Source organism: Rattus norvegicus, chromosome 4, assembly GCF_036323735.1.
Source record: "Rattus norvegicus strain BN/NHsdMcwi chromosome 4, GRCr8, whole genome shotgun sequence".
Classification (NCBI taxonomy): domain Eukaryota; kingdom Metazoa; phylum Chordata; class Mammalia; order Rodentia; family Muridae; genus Rattus; species Rattus norvegicus.
This window is the reverse complement of record NC_086022.1, coordinates 63,582,977-63,599,343: the sequence shown is the minus strand read 5'-3', so window position 1 is coordinate 63,599,343 and position 16,367 is coordinate 63,582,977. Positions and strand designations below refer to the sequence as shown.

General features: G+C 45.4%; 1 pseudogene; it reads right to left on the bottom strand.

The window, feature by feature from the left end:
• LOC689234 (similar to catechol-O-methyltransferase domain containing 1) lies at window positions 1-15,739 on the bottom strand (annotated as a pseudogene).
• Window positions 15,740-16,367: the final 628 nt, after the last annotated feature.

The window sequence follows — 16,367 nt, the reverse complement described above, 5'->3', positions numbered from 1 at the left end:
GTTGTCATCTGCCTAGACAGGAAAATACAGAAAGAGAAGAGAAAGAGAAGATGGGAAAAGACAAGGATGTACTGTGACATTCGGAGTTGTCATCTGGGCAGCGTGAGCTGACGCAGCAATGCTGTTTCCGGGGCTAAGGTCACAGATAAGAGTGAGCAAGAAGAAGGACCCAGGGGAATTGGTGCGTGCCAAGAGAGCCAGCCAGAGGAAGGTGGGTAGAGGCAAGAGGACAGCAAAATAAAAGCTAGTCTGGGCAACATAGTGATACTCTGTCCCCAAAATCAAACAAACAATTAAACCAAACCAAAGCACCAGCAGAGGCCAGTGTTTGGACCTCTTTCTCTTCTACTACAGACAGAGTACCTGGACCCAGTATGAGCATGGAATGAGTCAGAACTCCTCCCGGGCGTAGGAGTTGCAGACAGTGCTCGTAGTAGGCTTGTCTGCGTCCACCACTGCTATGTCGCCTCACCGGCCCGCCAGGAACTCATCCAAAGTCTGCAGGGCGGGCTGCAGCCGAAGTTCGATCTTCTGCTCCACTTCTGTCTGCTTCCACAGGGGCCCTTCCAGCTTCGGGGGCTCTGCGTCCACCTCGCAGGTCACCACGCGGCCAGCCTCGGGAAGCGCCAAGGCTAGGGCCAGGGCCGAGGTAGCCCGTGAAAGTACCCAGATCCAGAGCTTTCTTGGCTTTGATGAGCCGCGCCAGGTTGACCAGAAGTTGGGCCTGTTCACAGGTCATCATGGAATCCCCCTGCGGCTGCTCCAGGGTCAGCAGTCGCAGGCTCCGCAGCGCTGGGTGTTCCCTCATGGAGCAGCTCAGCAGATACTGCCACAGGGGATTGTCCTGAAGGGGCAGCAGGTGCTGATGCCATCTGGACCCCCACGGAGGCCACCATTTCCCCAGGAAGAGCGAAGGCCAGCGCGGTGGGAATAGACAGCCGAGGCACCGGCTGGGCCATGGTGCGAGTTAGCAAAGGCAGAGGTCACGTGTGCTGGAGTAGAGGGGACAGGACTGGGACCAGTAAGCATACTGGGCTCCACCTTGTCTACAAATGTGTTCTTAACAAAATAAAACAGAAGCATTCATATAATTTATAATCCTCATTTCTGCATCTGGTCTCATGCCTTAAATAGTATTTACAACTACCTTCCTTTACTACCCATCTGTATCTCCTCTACCCTCTGCAAGCAACTCAGCAGGTCTTGGCTCTTTTCCTGAAGGAGCGACCCATATCTTTCTTCCTGATGGGTGCCCTTTGGCATCCTGCTTGGATTAGGCTGTTGTAGTTTCCCATTGACTTTAATCACAGGACATGGGAGCACCAAGGGACACCCTAAAGGATCTCCTGCAATCTAGACATAATCAATCCTTCTTATATTCACTGTGGAGAGGCAATCTAATTTCCTCCTGATAATCTAGATCTATCACCCCTCCTAATACTGTTGTTATTCTTTTCTTTCTTTTTTTAAAATTTTTTATTAGATATATTTCTTTACTTACATTTCAAAGGTTTTCCCCCTTCCCGTTTCCTGTCCATAAGCACCCATAAACTCCCCTCCTCCTCCCCCATATGGGTATTCCCCCTATACATCCCCTTTATCCCCTCCCCATATTCCCCTGCACTGGGGGTCCAACCTTGGCAAGACCAAGGGCTTTCCCTTCCACTGATGCCCAAACAAGGTTATTCTCTGCCACATATGCAGTTGGAGCCCTGGGTCAGTCCATGTATAGTCTTTCAGTAGTGGTTTAGTCCCTGGAAGCTCTGGTTGGTTGGCATTGTTGTTTTTATGGGGTTGCAAGCTCCTTCAACTCTTTCAATACTTCCTCTAATTCCCCCCAGGGGGTCCTATTCTCAGTTCAATGGTTTGCTGGTAGCATTGACCTCTGTATTAGACATGTTCTGGATGTGTCTCTATATCCAGTCCCTTTCAGCATGCATTTTTTTTCTTCATTAATCTTATCTAGTTTTGGTGGCTGTATATATGGGCCACATGTGGGTCAGGCTCTGAATGGCCATTCCTCGAGTCCCTGCTCTAAACTTTGCTTCCATATCCCCTACTATGGATATTTCCCTCCTTTTAAGAAGGAGTGGGAGCATTTGCGTTTTGGTCATCCTTCTTGAGCTTCCTGTGGTCTGTGGATTGCATCTTGGGTAATTTGAGCTTTTTGGCTAATATCCACTTATCAATGAGTTCATACCAAGTGTGTTTTCTGTGATTGAGTAACCTCACTCAGGATGATATTTTCTAGTTTGCCTATGAATTTCATGAAGTCGTTGTTTTCGATAGCTGAGTACTACTCCATTGTGTAGATATACCACGTTTTTTTTAATCCATTCCTCTGTTGAAGGGAATCTGGGTTCTTTCCAGCTTCTGGCTATCTTAACCAGTTGGTTTTAGGGCATCAGAATCCCAAAATGACCAGAGGGAAGTCTGAGCTTCCAGTTCAATGGAATGTTTGTCGTAGTTCCTGGAAGGAGCACTTCTTCCTCTGGATCCAAAACTTCTAGGCCAACAGAACTTAGGGTTGTGAGTACAGGACACAAAAAATTTCATAGTGGGTCATTAGGAGTGATAGTGAGTGGAAATATTTCCTTTTCCACCCCTGATTCCTGAGCCCATGGATCCTGGCTATAGGAGAAACTATACCATATATCGGATGCTGATTCAAAGCATACACTGCCTTCTGAAGAAGCAGGCAGCCCTCCAGGCTGCTGCCTCCTAATTGGCCCTGTAACTGTGTTTTCAAAAAGCCATTCCATCTTTCTATCAGGCCAGCTGGTCCAGGATAATGGGAAACATGGTAATACCAGTGGATTCCATGATCATGGGCCTACTGTCGAATGTCTCTGGCTATGAAATGAGTTCCTTAGTCAGAAGCTGTCAGGAGCCATAATCGGACAAGCTAATAACCAGCAGGTGATCTTCCTGAGATGGTCTGCCTTAGATTATAGTATAATCTGGCACAGATTTACTCTTATAGGCAAGGCCAAGGAGAATTCATTTTAGGAAAAATTCCTGCTATTAATATGCTTTTCCCATTATTATTAAACATATATAATGGGGTTGGGGATTTAGCTCAGTGGTAGAGCACTTGCCTAGCAAGCGCAAGGCCCTGGGTTCGGTCCCCAGCTCTGAAAAAAAAAAGAGTGAAAAAAACATATATAACAATCACTGGGTATTAGTCCACCCCTTTTGAAATCTAGCCCACACTTCTGCATATCTACAAAGATGTATTGTATTGTAGTGATGCTATATAGATAAATAGATGACTTCTTTTTTTTTTTTTTTTTCGGAGCCGGGGATCGAACCCAGGGTCTTGTGCTTGCTAGGCAAGCGCTCTACCACTGAGCCAAATCCCCAACCCCAAATAGATGACTTCTTAAGTCTTAATGATGATCCTATAAGAATTCCTAAAATTATATCAGTGATTATTAAGCTCTTTTATAGTGGGACTGCTATAAGATCCCTTTCTGATAGTCAAAACTGCAATGAGCCTCCCATGTGTCACCAGTTAATTGCCTCCTAAATAGTAACCAGACTGTCTCCTACTCAGAGCACATTCCAAGAGGTTGTAAAACAATTAACCAAAGGTCATAAATAGGGAATTAATGATTTATTATAGGTGCTAGGACAGAAGGTAAAATATTGACTGGGTTTATCTATATAAAACTTTACTAATAACTTAGTTATGGTTTTCAACCTTCTATGAACCTGTGGAGCTAGGACAGGTGATGGATGTTTAGCCAGATAATTTCTCCTAATGGATATGTATGTAAGCATTCTCCGTCTATTTGTGTGCGTGTGAACTTGTGTTGAACTGTTTAACATGTGATCATGTATTCTGAAAGATGTTTTTTAAAGATTTATTTATTTTATGTATGTGAGTACACTGTAGCTGTCTTCAGACACACCAGAGGAGGGCATCATAAGCCATTACAGATGGTTGTGAGCCACCATGTGGTTGCTGGGAATTGAACTCGGTACCTCTGGAAGAGCAGTCAATGCTCTTTACAACTGAGCCACCTCTCCAGCCCCTGAAAGATGTTTTAAGTGCTGAGGACAAAGAAAAGAGACTCAACTGAGCTGAGAGGAACTGAACTGAGAAATTTTTACAGGGAATACTTAGAAGACAAAGAAGAGAAGCTAGGAAGAATTTTCCCCTTGTCCTGCTTAGGATCTTTCTGTCTTTCCTCTTTTTCTTAGATAGCTTTAATAGGAAACTTTTTTACAGCTTAGTATAAACACTATAATCACTTTTCAAAGTGTCCCCCTTTTCTTCCCACTAGCAGGCTAGTTAGAGCCGCACAGTTCCTGCTGAGATAGAACAAAGGCCACCTACTTACTCCTCCACTGTTAGGCTACAGGTGTGAATCACCTAAGCCAGCAGCCTTTTATGCTCAAAAAGAGCAAGAAGGTTTTTAGGATGTTTTAGAAGCCATTATCAGCATCTCAGTACAGTTAGAGAGTGAGAATGTCCAGAGACCTTCAGACTTTAAAGCCACACCAGAATCCTACTCTGTGCCCCCACCACTACCCTCTCTAGGCTGGGAGGCTCCTGGCAAGAAGTAATACTGTATAGAATACCATAATAGTGGATAAGGCATTCTATAAGTCCACAGATGGTGGTTTTGGCATAAGCATTACATGCAAGAAAGGTAAATCCATAACCAGAATAAGTATCTACTCCAGTAAGAACAAAGTGTTGTCCTTTCCACTGAGGAAGTGGTCCAATATAGTCAACCTGTCACCAGGTTGCTGGCTGGTCATCTGGAGGAATGGTGCCATATCTGGGGCTCAGTGTTGGTCTCTGCTGAAGCTATAACCAGGTCAGTCTTGGTGAGTTGGAAGTCCATGTTGTTGAGCCCCCATTTTTGCCACCATGTCCACTTTGTTCATGTGCCCATTGGGCAATGACAGGCATAGCTGGGGAAAGAGCCTGACTGTCCATAGAACAGATCATCTTATTGACTTTATTATTTACTTTATTATCCTCCTCAGCTGAAGTCACCTTTTGATAAACATTTACATGGTACACAAATATCTTCATATCTTTTGGAGAGGTTTTTCTATAATTTTCCAAACATTATCTTTCCGGTCCCCGATCATTCAGTAAAATTCCACTAATCACCTGGCCTCCATAAGCCCCTATTTTAACTGGAAGGCCACAATGTTTCTTGGGATCTCCTGGAGTTATTGTCACTTCAGAACCAGTATCCAATAGGCCCGAGAAAGCCAGATCATTTCCTCCTTGCCCCCGCCCCCCCCCCCCCCCGTGTACAGTTACCCTTGTAAAGTCTCCTCCCCTTCAGGACTTTTGTTTTGGGGATGGCTGGATTTCTGAACCGTAGCTAAGACAATCACAGTTATGATTCTATTGTCTGTCACTCAATTAAAATGCTCATGAGATTTGCCCTCCTGAGTACAGTTTCCTCCAGTGTACAGTTACCCATAGGTCCCTTTGGGGAAGAACTGGAGAAAGGCTAACAGCAAAACTTATAGGTGTCGTATCAAGGTCCTTCCTCACAGGAACCTGGCCATCCCTTCATTCAAGGAATACTGTGTCTGCAAACTTGTGACAAGTCTGAATTGATTCACTGGTTGAGATTGCCTTTTGCCATGATCCAATGTAGCCTTTCTTTAATTTGTTTGAGAATTTTTCTGCTTATATAGATCAAAGAGATACACAGGAGGCTTCCTATCTATTTCATGCCTAGAGACACTATGATTGATTAGCCAGCACCAAAGGTGCATACAAGTCAAGCCATTGTAACTTTCACCTCTCCTGTGCTGACCATTACAGCATTATGAACATTGTTTTGTCTACACTGTCCATTATAATAACTATGATCACCTTGCCTCTGGCAATTCAATGTTCACCTTTTATGTGGGTGCAAGGGATTCTAACTCAGGTCTTTACTTGCATGGAACTTCCTATGTGGGCCAGGCTAGCCTCAAACCATGTAGATCCACCAGCCTTTGCCTCCCAGGTACTGGGGTTAAAGGCTTAGACCAACATGCCCAGTTCTAAAAAATCCCTTAACGTGTCACAGTGTTGGTATGGAATCAGAGGACAACTTGAAGGAATAAGTTCAATCCTCTCACCATATGGGTTCCCGGGGGTAGAACACACTCCAGTTGTCAGGCTTAGCAGCAGGTCGTCTTACCTGCTGAGTTATCTCACCACCCAGGTCTCCATTCTTGATGAAGGACATCACACAGAACTTGCTTTGATCTTGGCAGTCTGTTTCGACACCAGCCAATGAGCATAGAGATGAGTGTAAGGACATGTGCCTTTTACAGGGCACAGGGACTTGAGTTTGCAGTACAACCATGATGTGACATCCTACCCTCTTCCCTCCCCCAGCCCCTTCTCCCAAACAAGTGCTGATATACGACCATTGTCACCAGGACTATCCACCCACTTACTGCCTAATTACAGATAATAAAGACAAGGGGCTGAATACAGTGTGTTATTAAGCAGGCCCATTGATTTATTAATGGAGGGCAAAGCTCATGAGCATTTTAATTGAGTGGCAGACAATAGAATCAGAACTGTGATTGTCTTAGCTACGGTTCAGAAACCCAACCATCCCCAAAACAAAAGCCCTGAAGGGGAGGAGATTTTTGTAGCACAAGGAAATTGGTGGAAATAGGAAATCAGGACAGGGCTGCCACTGCTAAAACTCAAAAGTTGTTAGGAAACAAGGTGAAGCTTATCTACAGGAATATAGAGATGGAAGCAAGCTGAGTCTGCACATTTTTGAGCTGGGGCCCTAGAATAGAAGACCAGAAGCCTCACCTCTCACAGCACATGAGTTAAAGAGAGGGCTGTCAGCAGAGGCGCGGGGGGGGGGGGGGGGTGGTGACTCAGCCAGAACATGGCAGCCCCTTAAAAATAAAATATGGGTCACAGCCCAGCTCTCTTTAACCTTCCTCCTGGCTTCTCAAGGCAGCTCTGCTAACTTTGTGGTCAACCCTTAAAGTCAAGAGTAAATAGATATCTAGTGACCCCATCACAGCATTAAAAGGGGTCATATTTAGTGGGGAAATGTGTGCTGTCTCGCTCTGTAACTTTTATACTGAAAAGAAGCTTCCAGATTCATGAAGCTTCCCCTGGGAAGACAAAATCAATAATGAGATGGACTTTAGGATAACCCATGGTCTAGCAGGAGGGACTAAACTGAGTCTAGACAGTCTGTAGAGGTGGACAGGTGAGGCCATGCAATATGCTAGATGCTAGGGGGGAAGCTATGGAATGCAGAGGGGGCCATGTCTAGCTAGATGGTAGTTTTGAACCTAACAGTTCTTACAGCAGCCCAGTAGATTTAGTGAAGACCTCGGGTGAGAAAGAATATGACAGCGTTTCCTCTTTGGAGACACTCATTCACTCATCTGCCTCCCCAAGCCTCTTTCCTGCAGTATTTGTAGAAAAATAACGCATTCTACCAGTTTCCCTTGTGAACTCTATGTCTTACGGTTTTTTAATATGAAACATGTCCCCTAGAAGGTTCATCCATTGAAGGCTTGGTCCACAGATGGTGGTGCTATTCTGGGAAATTGAAGAATCTTTAGAAGCCTAGCTAGAGAAAGTATGTCACTGGATACATATGCTTGGTGGCTGTATCTTCTCTATTACATTTTTTTTTTACCTACCATCTATCTGTCTGTTGATTTTCTTTCTTTCTTCCTTCCTTCCTTCCTTCCTTCCTTCCTTCCTTCCTTCCTTCCTTTCTCTTTCTTTCTTTCTTTCTTTCTTTCTTTCTTTCTTTCTTTCTTTCTTTCTTTCTTTCCAGGGGCTGGAAAGATGACTCAGTGGTTAAGAGTGCTGGCTGCTCTTTCAGATGACCTGGCTTTGATTCCTAGAACCCATATGGTAGCTTACAGCCATAGGTAACTCCAATCTCAGTGGAGCCAATATTATTTTCTGGCTTCTACAGGTACTGCATATGTATGAGGTACACAGTCATACATGTAAGCAAAAAACCCATGCATATAAATAAATCTATTAATAAATAAATATATACATATATCCACAAATAGATTTTGATTGTTATGGTGGCAAATGCCTTTAATCCAAGCATTCAGAAAGATGGAGGCAGGCAGATCTCAATGCCTTCAAGGCTAACCTGTTCTACATAGTGTTTTCCAGGTAAGTCAAGGTTATATAGTGAGACCTTACCTCAACAAAAACAAGCATAAAAACAAAACAAAACAACTATCTACATTTTCTACTTACTAAATAATACTTAATAAATAATAATCAATCTAAAAATAAAATACAATAATCTAAGCCCCTCCCCATCCACTGTAGGATAAATACTTCTTGCCACCATGACATTCTGCTTATCACCTATGGTGATAGGTCTAGGGACCATGAACTGAACTCTCAAAATGTGAGCACAAATATCAACTTTCCTCCTGTAAATTATGTCAGGTGTTCATCACTGCCGTGAAAAGTTTGCCCCTTTATAGAACTCTAAGTTAATTAGTGTTTGCCCTGAACACAGCTACCAGCTTGCAGTGAAACATACTCCCTAAAACAATACACCCCAAAAGGTTAAAATTTCACCAAGAATCCCACACTAGGGGAGGCAAAGGCTTGAGGCCAGATGCTGAAGGAGCCTCAGAGGCCAAGAGTTACCTCACAGTTTCATTATCATGGGAGATGTCGTTTGTTTCATCTTCTCTATGAAAGTGTAACATAGTTCTAGAAAAGGCAGGGAGAAAATAGGAGTCTCAATGGTTTTGCCAAACTATAAACAAAAGCATTTTCCTTTATCAATTTCTGCTCCTTAATTTCTTTTGAAGTTCATGGTAACTACAGGATTGAGCCTGGCTTCAAACAGATGGACTGAAGGAACCTCTCAGGAAAGATGAGTAAGTTCTTTTTTTTCTTTTCTTTTCTTTTTTCCGGAGCTGGGGACCGAACCCAGGGCCTTGCGCTTGCTAGGCAAGCGCTCTACCACTGAACTAAATCCCCAACCCCGATGCGTAAGTTCTTTACACACTCTCTGTCTCCCGATAGCCATAGGAGGGATTTACTGCCCTCATTTCACAGGTGACACAGAGTCGAGGAAGGTTTGGTGACTTCTTCCCAGCACATATACTACTTGGTACAGCAAAAATTACAAACCTAAAATCTTCTAGAACAAAAGCCCATTGCCTTTCTATCCGTTCGGAGCCTGCAAAAGCAACTGATATTTCTTAGTGTTAAAAAAAAAAAAAGGGCAGAGAAATTATTAGCTTTAGATTTAAATACTAGTCATAAGAAACCCATGTGGAAGCACACCCCAACATTTGATGACTTCACTGCTGTGCCCCTTCCTTTCCTCCATTCCTTTCTTCCCACAGAAGCTCAACTCCCCTTAGTATCCATATTTTCAGTGGCCCCAGCCAGCTTTTGTCTGTTGACTGATAACAGCCAATCCGAGGTCCAATTCCTTACTAAGGGTCTGATTCCTGATGGTGATTGGGTTAAGATGCTAACAGGGCAGCAGCAGGCTAGACTTAAATGCTGTCAAGTGTCTAGGAACCATTGCTCTATTTTTTTTAGAAGACAGTTTCACAGGGAGAGGTTGGATGATGGCTCTTGCACGACAGCACTTCTGCCTAGGCCTCTTGAGATGTTTGCTAGCCTTTTGAGGCCCAGGACCAGTTGACACACAAGGATGGTGCTGTGAACAATGTATCTGGACCATGGATGTGCTGGGGTGCTTTGCTATTTACATCCCTGTGTATATATCACTACACTCCTGCTATACACACAACCCCTCTCTACGGTGTGTGTTCATATGAGTTCATGAACCTGTGTCTACCCGCACAGGTCAGAGGAGGCCATCAGACACTGAACCTGGATCTAGACTGGTGGCCAGTAGACCCACTTGATTGACCTCTCCCCAACTCCACAGCAATGGGGTTACAGGGGCTCCTGCTATCACGCCCCCTTTTGGTATAAGTGCTGAGATTTGAACTCAGATCCTTGTGCTTGCACATCAAGAATACTTACCCATGGAGCAATCTCTTTAGCCCTATTTTGTTCTTAAAGCACGTGGATACTAAACTCTCCCCCTTCCTTTGCCGTGGCTCTTCATTTTGTTTCCTCTGAGGCAGGGGGATGATAACTTCCTCTCCCTCCACCTGTGTTTTGTAGGTTAGAGAGTTTTGAGTTTTGTCAAGGAAACTTAGAAATTGTACTACGATTTCAGGACTGGGAGGTTTCCCTGGTGAGTGTGTGTGTGTGTGTGTGTGTGTGTGTGTGTGTGTGTGTGTGTTCCTCAAAGGCACATTTCCTCCCTCCAGCTTAGGAATGTAGCTTCTAAACTCAAAATCACCAGCCTTCTCAGTCATAGGATGGATTTAGGGTCCATGGGAGGCAGCGTGGGATTCTGAAAACGGTTGCCTTTGTTCAGGCCAAGGACTGGCTTGGGCCTTTCATCATTTCCCTTGGTGGTAACTGTCTTTGGACGTTTCCAGTGGTTAAAAGGTTACTTAAGCTATTTTGCCTTTCTTTTTCCTACTCTGGGACAGTTAATCACTTCCTATTCATCTCTCATTTGTAATCTAGAGAGCTTTCTCTGTGAAATGCAGAGTGATTTTGAAGGGAGCCACAGGAAATGTCTCTCTCCTCCTTTCTTTGTGAGATCAACTAGGTACCTGCCAACAAAGGGCAGCCATCCTGTGCTCAAGACTCTCCAGTGTGATGAGATAATGCTGGTCTCAGACATCTAGGGGTGTCTTCATGGGTCCCTGGACTGCACCCCACCTACACATCTTCTCCCAGTCTGACCCCTTTCCATGTCCTCTCCAATTCCTCTCAAGTACCAACACATTTCTCCATGGTCTGTATTCTTTGTGGCATTTAATCCATTTACAAGGAACCCCAAAATCTTGTCATTCAATTCACCAAAAGTTGCCCGCAATACTCAAAGATGTGTGATGTGATAAGGACAGCAGCACAAAATAGAAACATTAGCGTAAGTCACATATTGGAAAGGTAGGCAGAGAGTATAAACCAACCAGGACTGCAACATCAACCAGCTGAGGTAAGAGAATTTGGAGCAGAAGAATGCAAAGTAGCAGTTGCTGCCCCCTTACCTTACAGATCATGACCAGCTCTCACATCCCCAGTCCCTCCCCCTCCTATCCCTTCCTGCAGGTTCATGCTTTACTATACCACAGGTCAAACTGAGAACCCCACACATGACAGCTTCATGCTCCACAGAACATCACTTAACAACCCAACTGTTTTAATTACTTTGATAGTGCTATGGTCAAAAACACTTTGGCCTAGGCGACTTATAGAAAAGAGGGTTTATTTAGGATTATAGTTTCAGTCGGAGAAGAGTTCATCACCATCGTGGTAGGGAGCACAGTGGCAGGAAGGCAGGCATGGTGCTGGAGGAGTGGCTCAGAGCTCATCTCTTAATCCACACTCTGAATGCCACGGATCTTTTGAAACCTCAAAGCCACCCCCAGTGACACCTCCTCCAACAGGGCCACACCTCCTAATCCTTCCCAAACATTTCCACCAACTGGGCACCAAGCATCAAAGATATGACCCTCTGGGGACCATTCTCATTCAGATCAGCATAGTAGCTGACTCTGCTTTAACTTTCTTGTACTCTATTTTTGCCTCCTCACCCCCTTTTAATCTGAATCATTCTTCTTTTTGTGGTGATCTTGGAGCCCATAAATTGCAGGGCAGATCAATGACTATGTCTATGACCAGAACCATGGAGAAGTCATGTAACAGTGTACCTTACTGGACAGATCATGATGAGATCCCTTCAGGGATAGATCATAATGAGGAGACTGCACCCTGGAGAAAGATCCATCTCATGGGTACCAGATTGCCTGCTTCAGGGATGACAATGAAAACAAAACGAAAGGCCAAGGGCAAAATGCCCTACTTTCTAATAACCAGACCTGACTGCTTAGAGCCTGACCCAGTGACTTGTGGTAAACAATTAGACAATTAGAGTCTAATTCCTAATAACCCCTGCTGCCTCCCCCCCATCCCCCACAATGGCCAGTTTCAGAAAAGACAAATGGTACTATAAAGTTTACTACACAAGATACTCTGCACCTCTTCTCTCTTCAAATACGACCCCTCACAACTGGCCTAGGAGTTAATTAGCTGACATAAAAAGACCCCAGTCCCCCCTCAGGGGTGTGATTCTCTCTGTGAATTTGCTTACTGTGTTCCTGCCCAGTGTCTATTCCTTATTAAACATTTCATATCAATTCTGGCCTGTGTAAACACGTTTACCCCTGCGCCCCTGGGCTCATCACTCCCCAAATGATGCTCACAGGAATCCCTTACAGAAGCAGGATCCAGATACCTCCTCCGTCAGCCTGACCCCCACCACCTGCTCTGTCAGCTCTGCAGACCCCAGCCTCTCCCTTTGTTTCCCCTTTAAAAAACAGCTCAAAGTTCCCACCATCTTCTGACCCTTTGTCTGCCCCTCCAGACCCAGTCAAGTTCCAGACACCTTCCTCTGATTGGAGTTGTTCTTTGGTCAGATAAGCTCAGTTAAGTTTATTTTTGTTGGGAACTTTTATTAGAAGTAAAGTATCATCCATTTTGAAGATGAAGCTGAATGCCTTTACTAGAGAGCCGATACACTTGGTATATCAGAAGTTTGGGGCATGCTGCCGGAGTCCATGTGTAACTGTTAAGGGAGAATCTGGGTCTGTCTTTAGGTTCTTAGTTTTCTTAATAAAATAACTTAAGAATGGACTCAAAAGGAAGCTCCAGGAAACATACTTTTTGTAGCATTAAAAACAAACAACAAACAAAACAGGGCAAGCTGTAATCTCGGCAGCTTCTTGGCAGCATGGCAGTCATTCACATGGTGGGCCAACAGGTACATGGCAGAGGGGAGCTTGAGAGAAAGAGGAAGGAAGCCCAAAGTACCAAAAAAAATCATACTTAGGCTCGCTCAGGCTAGCATCCGAAGAAAAAGACCAAGAAGAAGAACAAGGAAAAAAGTTAAGCAAACCCAACAGAACCTCATGGCGGCTCATAGGGACTAGCCTAGGAGGGGGAAACAAGTTACCCCATTGACGGATTAGTTATCCTCCCTCCCCCTCTTTAGCATGGCTTAAGTCTTCCTTCCTGAGGAGTGGTCCCTTGGCCTGGTGACTGACTGGCCTAACCGGATCAACTCTTCCCAGGGGAGACAATGGCCATTCTCTTACCTAAGACACAGGTTTCTCCCTTACAGGGCTTTTCACGTACTTACCACAAGGCTAAAGGGCCACCAAGTGAAGTAGCTGGCTACTGGCCACTCATAACCCAAAATGTGGCTAATATGACTGACGACCACTTTAGGGGGAAAATGCACTCTAGGTTTTGAAAACAATTCAGCGAATGAATGAGTGAATGAATGAATGGCTTCAATAATTTAGAGCTTTGTGTTGAAACAGTAAGAATTTGTATATATTAAGCTAGATAAAATTATAGTTCAACGTAATTTCCCATTTCTTTTTACCTTTTGAATGGAGCTATTAGAATATTTCAAGTTACGCTGGGGCTCCCACTTCCTTTCATTGGGTTGCGCTGATGCAGTGAGTAAGAAGTTTTGGTGACACTCTGTTCTTGTCTCCGCAGTTGTTTGGATTAACAAGCTTCGGTGACAAGGGGGTCACATAGGATTCGCCCGAACCTGGCTTTATGAACTCTTAAGCACGGAGTCAGCTGTGGTGGGGTCTGAATTAGTGCAGGCAAGGACCCTTCTAGGCTTCATTTAGCCAAGGTTTTTCCTAAGCTGCTTTAAAGAAGGGACTTCTGGAGCTAAAAGCGCAGGAGGACTGCAGGAGGCCGCAGCAGCTTTGTCCTTCTCCGGATGCATCAATTAAGAAGGCTTTGATGATGCAGCTTCCTCTCTGGCCCAGAGCTCATCCTAGCCAGCTAATTAACTCTCCAAAGAAAGCCAGGAGCTGCAACTCAGAGGGCTCCATCTCTGCTTCCGCTAGGGGGCAGTGGCTTGGAGGGTCACCTGCTGGAGCTCCTGTTCTCCAGGACAAACAGCACTGTTTTGGTTTTGTTTTGTTTGGTTTGGTTTGGTTTGGTTTAGTTTTTTGCATAATTTCATCCTTCCAAAGACTGAGACAGCTCGTTAAAAGCCAGAATTCCCTTTTTTTGCCAGTGACTAGGCCTTTTCTTTGCAAATACTGTTAAGAGGAAAACAGGGTGTCTTTGAGCTCAGTGGGGGATTTTCCTCTTGCCTTGTGCGAGCTGTACCTTTTGGGGTTAAGGCCCATAGTCACACAGAAGTTCCACTAAGTCAGTGGTCTCTGGGTTCTGTTCTGTTTGTTTATTTTCTGCCTCTCCCTCCCCTCCATATGTCCCCCTCAAACCCTGCCGCCCCTTAGAGAAGATTGGGCCTCCCAGGGATATCAACCAATCAGGGCATACGTGTTATGAAACATAATGTGCGCGGTGGGGAGTACCTGGTGAGCCCATGGCAAGGTGACCTCCTGACAAATTCACCAAGCAACAGATCTGCTATAAAGAGGGTTTTTTGGGGGAAAGGGAGGAAGCGAAGGCCTGGAGAAGGGGTAGAGGCAGATAGAGCGGAGCCACGAGGGCAAAGGAGGACAGAGAGGAACAGAAAGGGAGAGAAAGAGAAGAGAGTAGGGAGCTGGGAACACGGTGGGGGCGGGGGGTAGTGTGAGCATGGGGTCGGGAGCAGTCCTTTTATATGCTACCAGGTGCATCACTCTAAGCAGTGGCTTCTCCCTGGGAGGAGCCTAGTAGAATCGCCTGGAAGCCGTCAAAAATAAGCTAAAATAAGACCAGGCACTTACCGTCACATCAAAGCTGGACACACGGCAGTCCAGTAGGAGGAAAAGGGTCCCATAAATGGCAAAAGAGTCCCCACTCCCACAGTTAGGATTTCCATTAAGAACGCCAAGCTACTCACTCGTAACACACGCAGAGTTCCTAGGACATGACCCATACAGCCTCCCTGATCTCTGCAATTTCCCATCAGTCCTAGTCGGTTGACTCTGTGGACCCTCTTCTCCTGGTGTGTCTCTGACCCCTCTGGTTCCTCCAATCCTTTCTCCAGTTCCTCCACAGGACTTTCCTGAACTCCGCCTAATGTTTGGCTGTGGAACCCTGCATCTGACCCCATTAACTGCTGCATGAAGTCTCTCCGGTATCCTTCGATGACGATTCTGCTAGTCGCTGGTCCCAGCACACTCTGCAAGCAAGACAATCTGTAGGTCTAACGTTTTGTGTCTGGGTTGGTGTCCCAATCCCACCACTTGAGGCCATTGCCTGGTTATAGGAGATGGCGGGTTCAGGCCCTGTATGGCCTCTGGGTTCCTGTCCTATGACTTTGAAGAGTGAAATTCACGGACAGTGAGAAGTGGGTTCAGAGAGGAGTCTTGCTAGAGATCGGTGGCAGGAGATTAAGACGCAGACAGCAGCGAGCTCCTTTGGAGTCTGAACGGGGTCCTAGAGTAGGATGACAGTGAACTGCTAGGCCTTCCGTAGGGTTTGCACAAACTGGAGTGGCCTGTGTATAGAGGAATGAGTTTGTCAACTCTTTTGACTCAGGAGGCTTTGGTAACATCTTCACATACAGCTTCCAGGTGGCAGGAGTAGGGGGAGTGGGGGTGGGTTCTCCTCTGGGGGAGTAGACCTACAACCAGAGGGCCTCTGGCATACCTGGCATCCTGCCAAGACAGAGCCAGAGACATTTGGGTTTATACCTTTCTGGCACATCTTGCCTTCAGCGAAAGGGAAACAAACAAATAAACCCAAAAACCCTGTTTACTTTTAGGGCCCTCTAACCTAAAACTGTCTGGCCAGTTTGTCCCCCATTCTCCCCTGCAGTATTTGAAGTAATAAACAGAGAACGCACACAACCGAGTAGACTGAGGGATGCAGGGCGACAGAGCGTCTCCTCCCCTTTCATCTCGTTTCCTGACAAGTGGAGCTGCTGTTTTCTGTCTGTCTTCAAACTTTGCTTCTCGCTGAGGCAAAGGATGCTATATTTTTGTCCAAGTTCAGCTACTCTTTGCACGTCTCTGCTTGAGGCCCAACAGACACCCCAAAGTCAGTCTATGCAAAAGACATCCTCAAAGTCTCCTGTGGTGCCCTACTTCACATTAAAACTGACTGCGCACGCGTGCTCCCGGTCTCCGAAGCTCGGAACACTGCACTAAACTTGGCTTCCCTCTCCCTTGCACCTGGCTTGCAAACATTGGCTGAGTCACAGGAAGAGAAAATCTGGGTTATCCCAGATTCCATGGTCCAATGTGAAAGCAGTTTCGCAGTTTTATAGAATAAAGAAAGTCATTAATCAAGGGAAGATTAAAGTACATTGGTGGGTACAGGGAGAGGTGGGTTT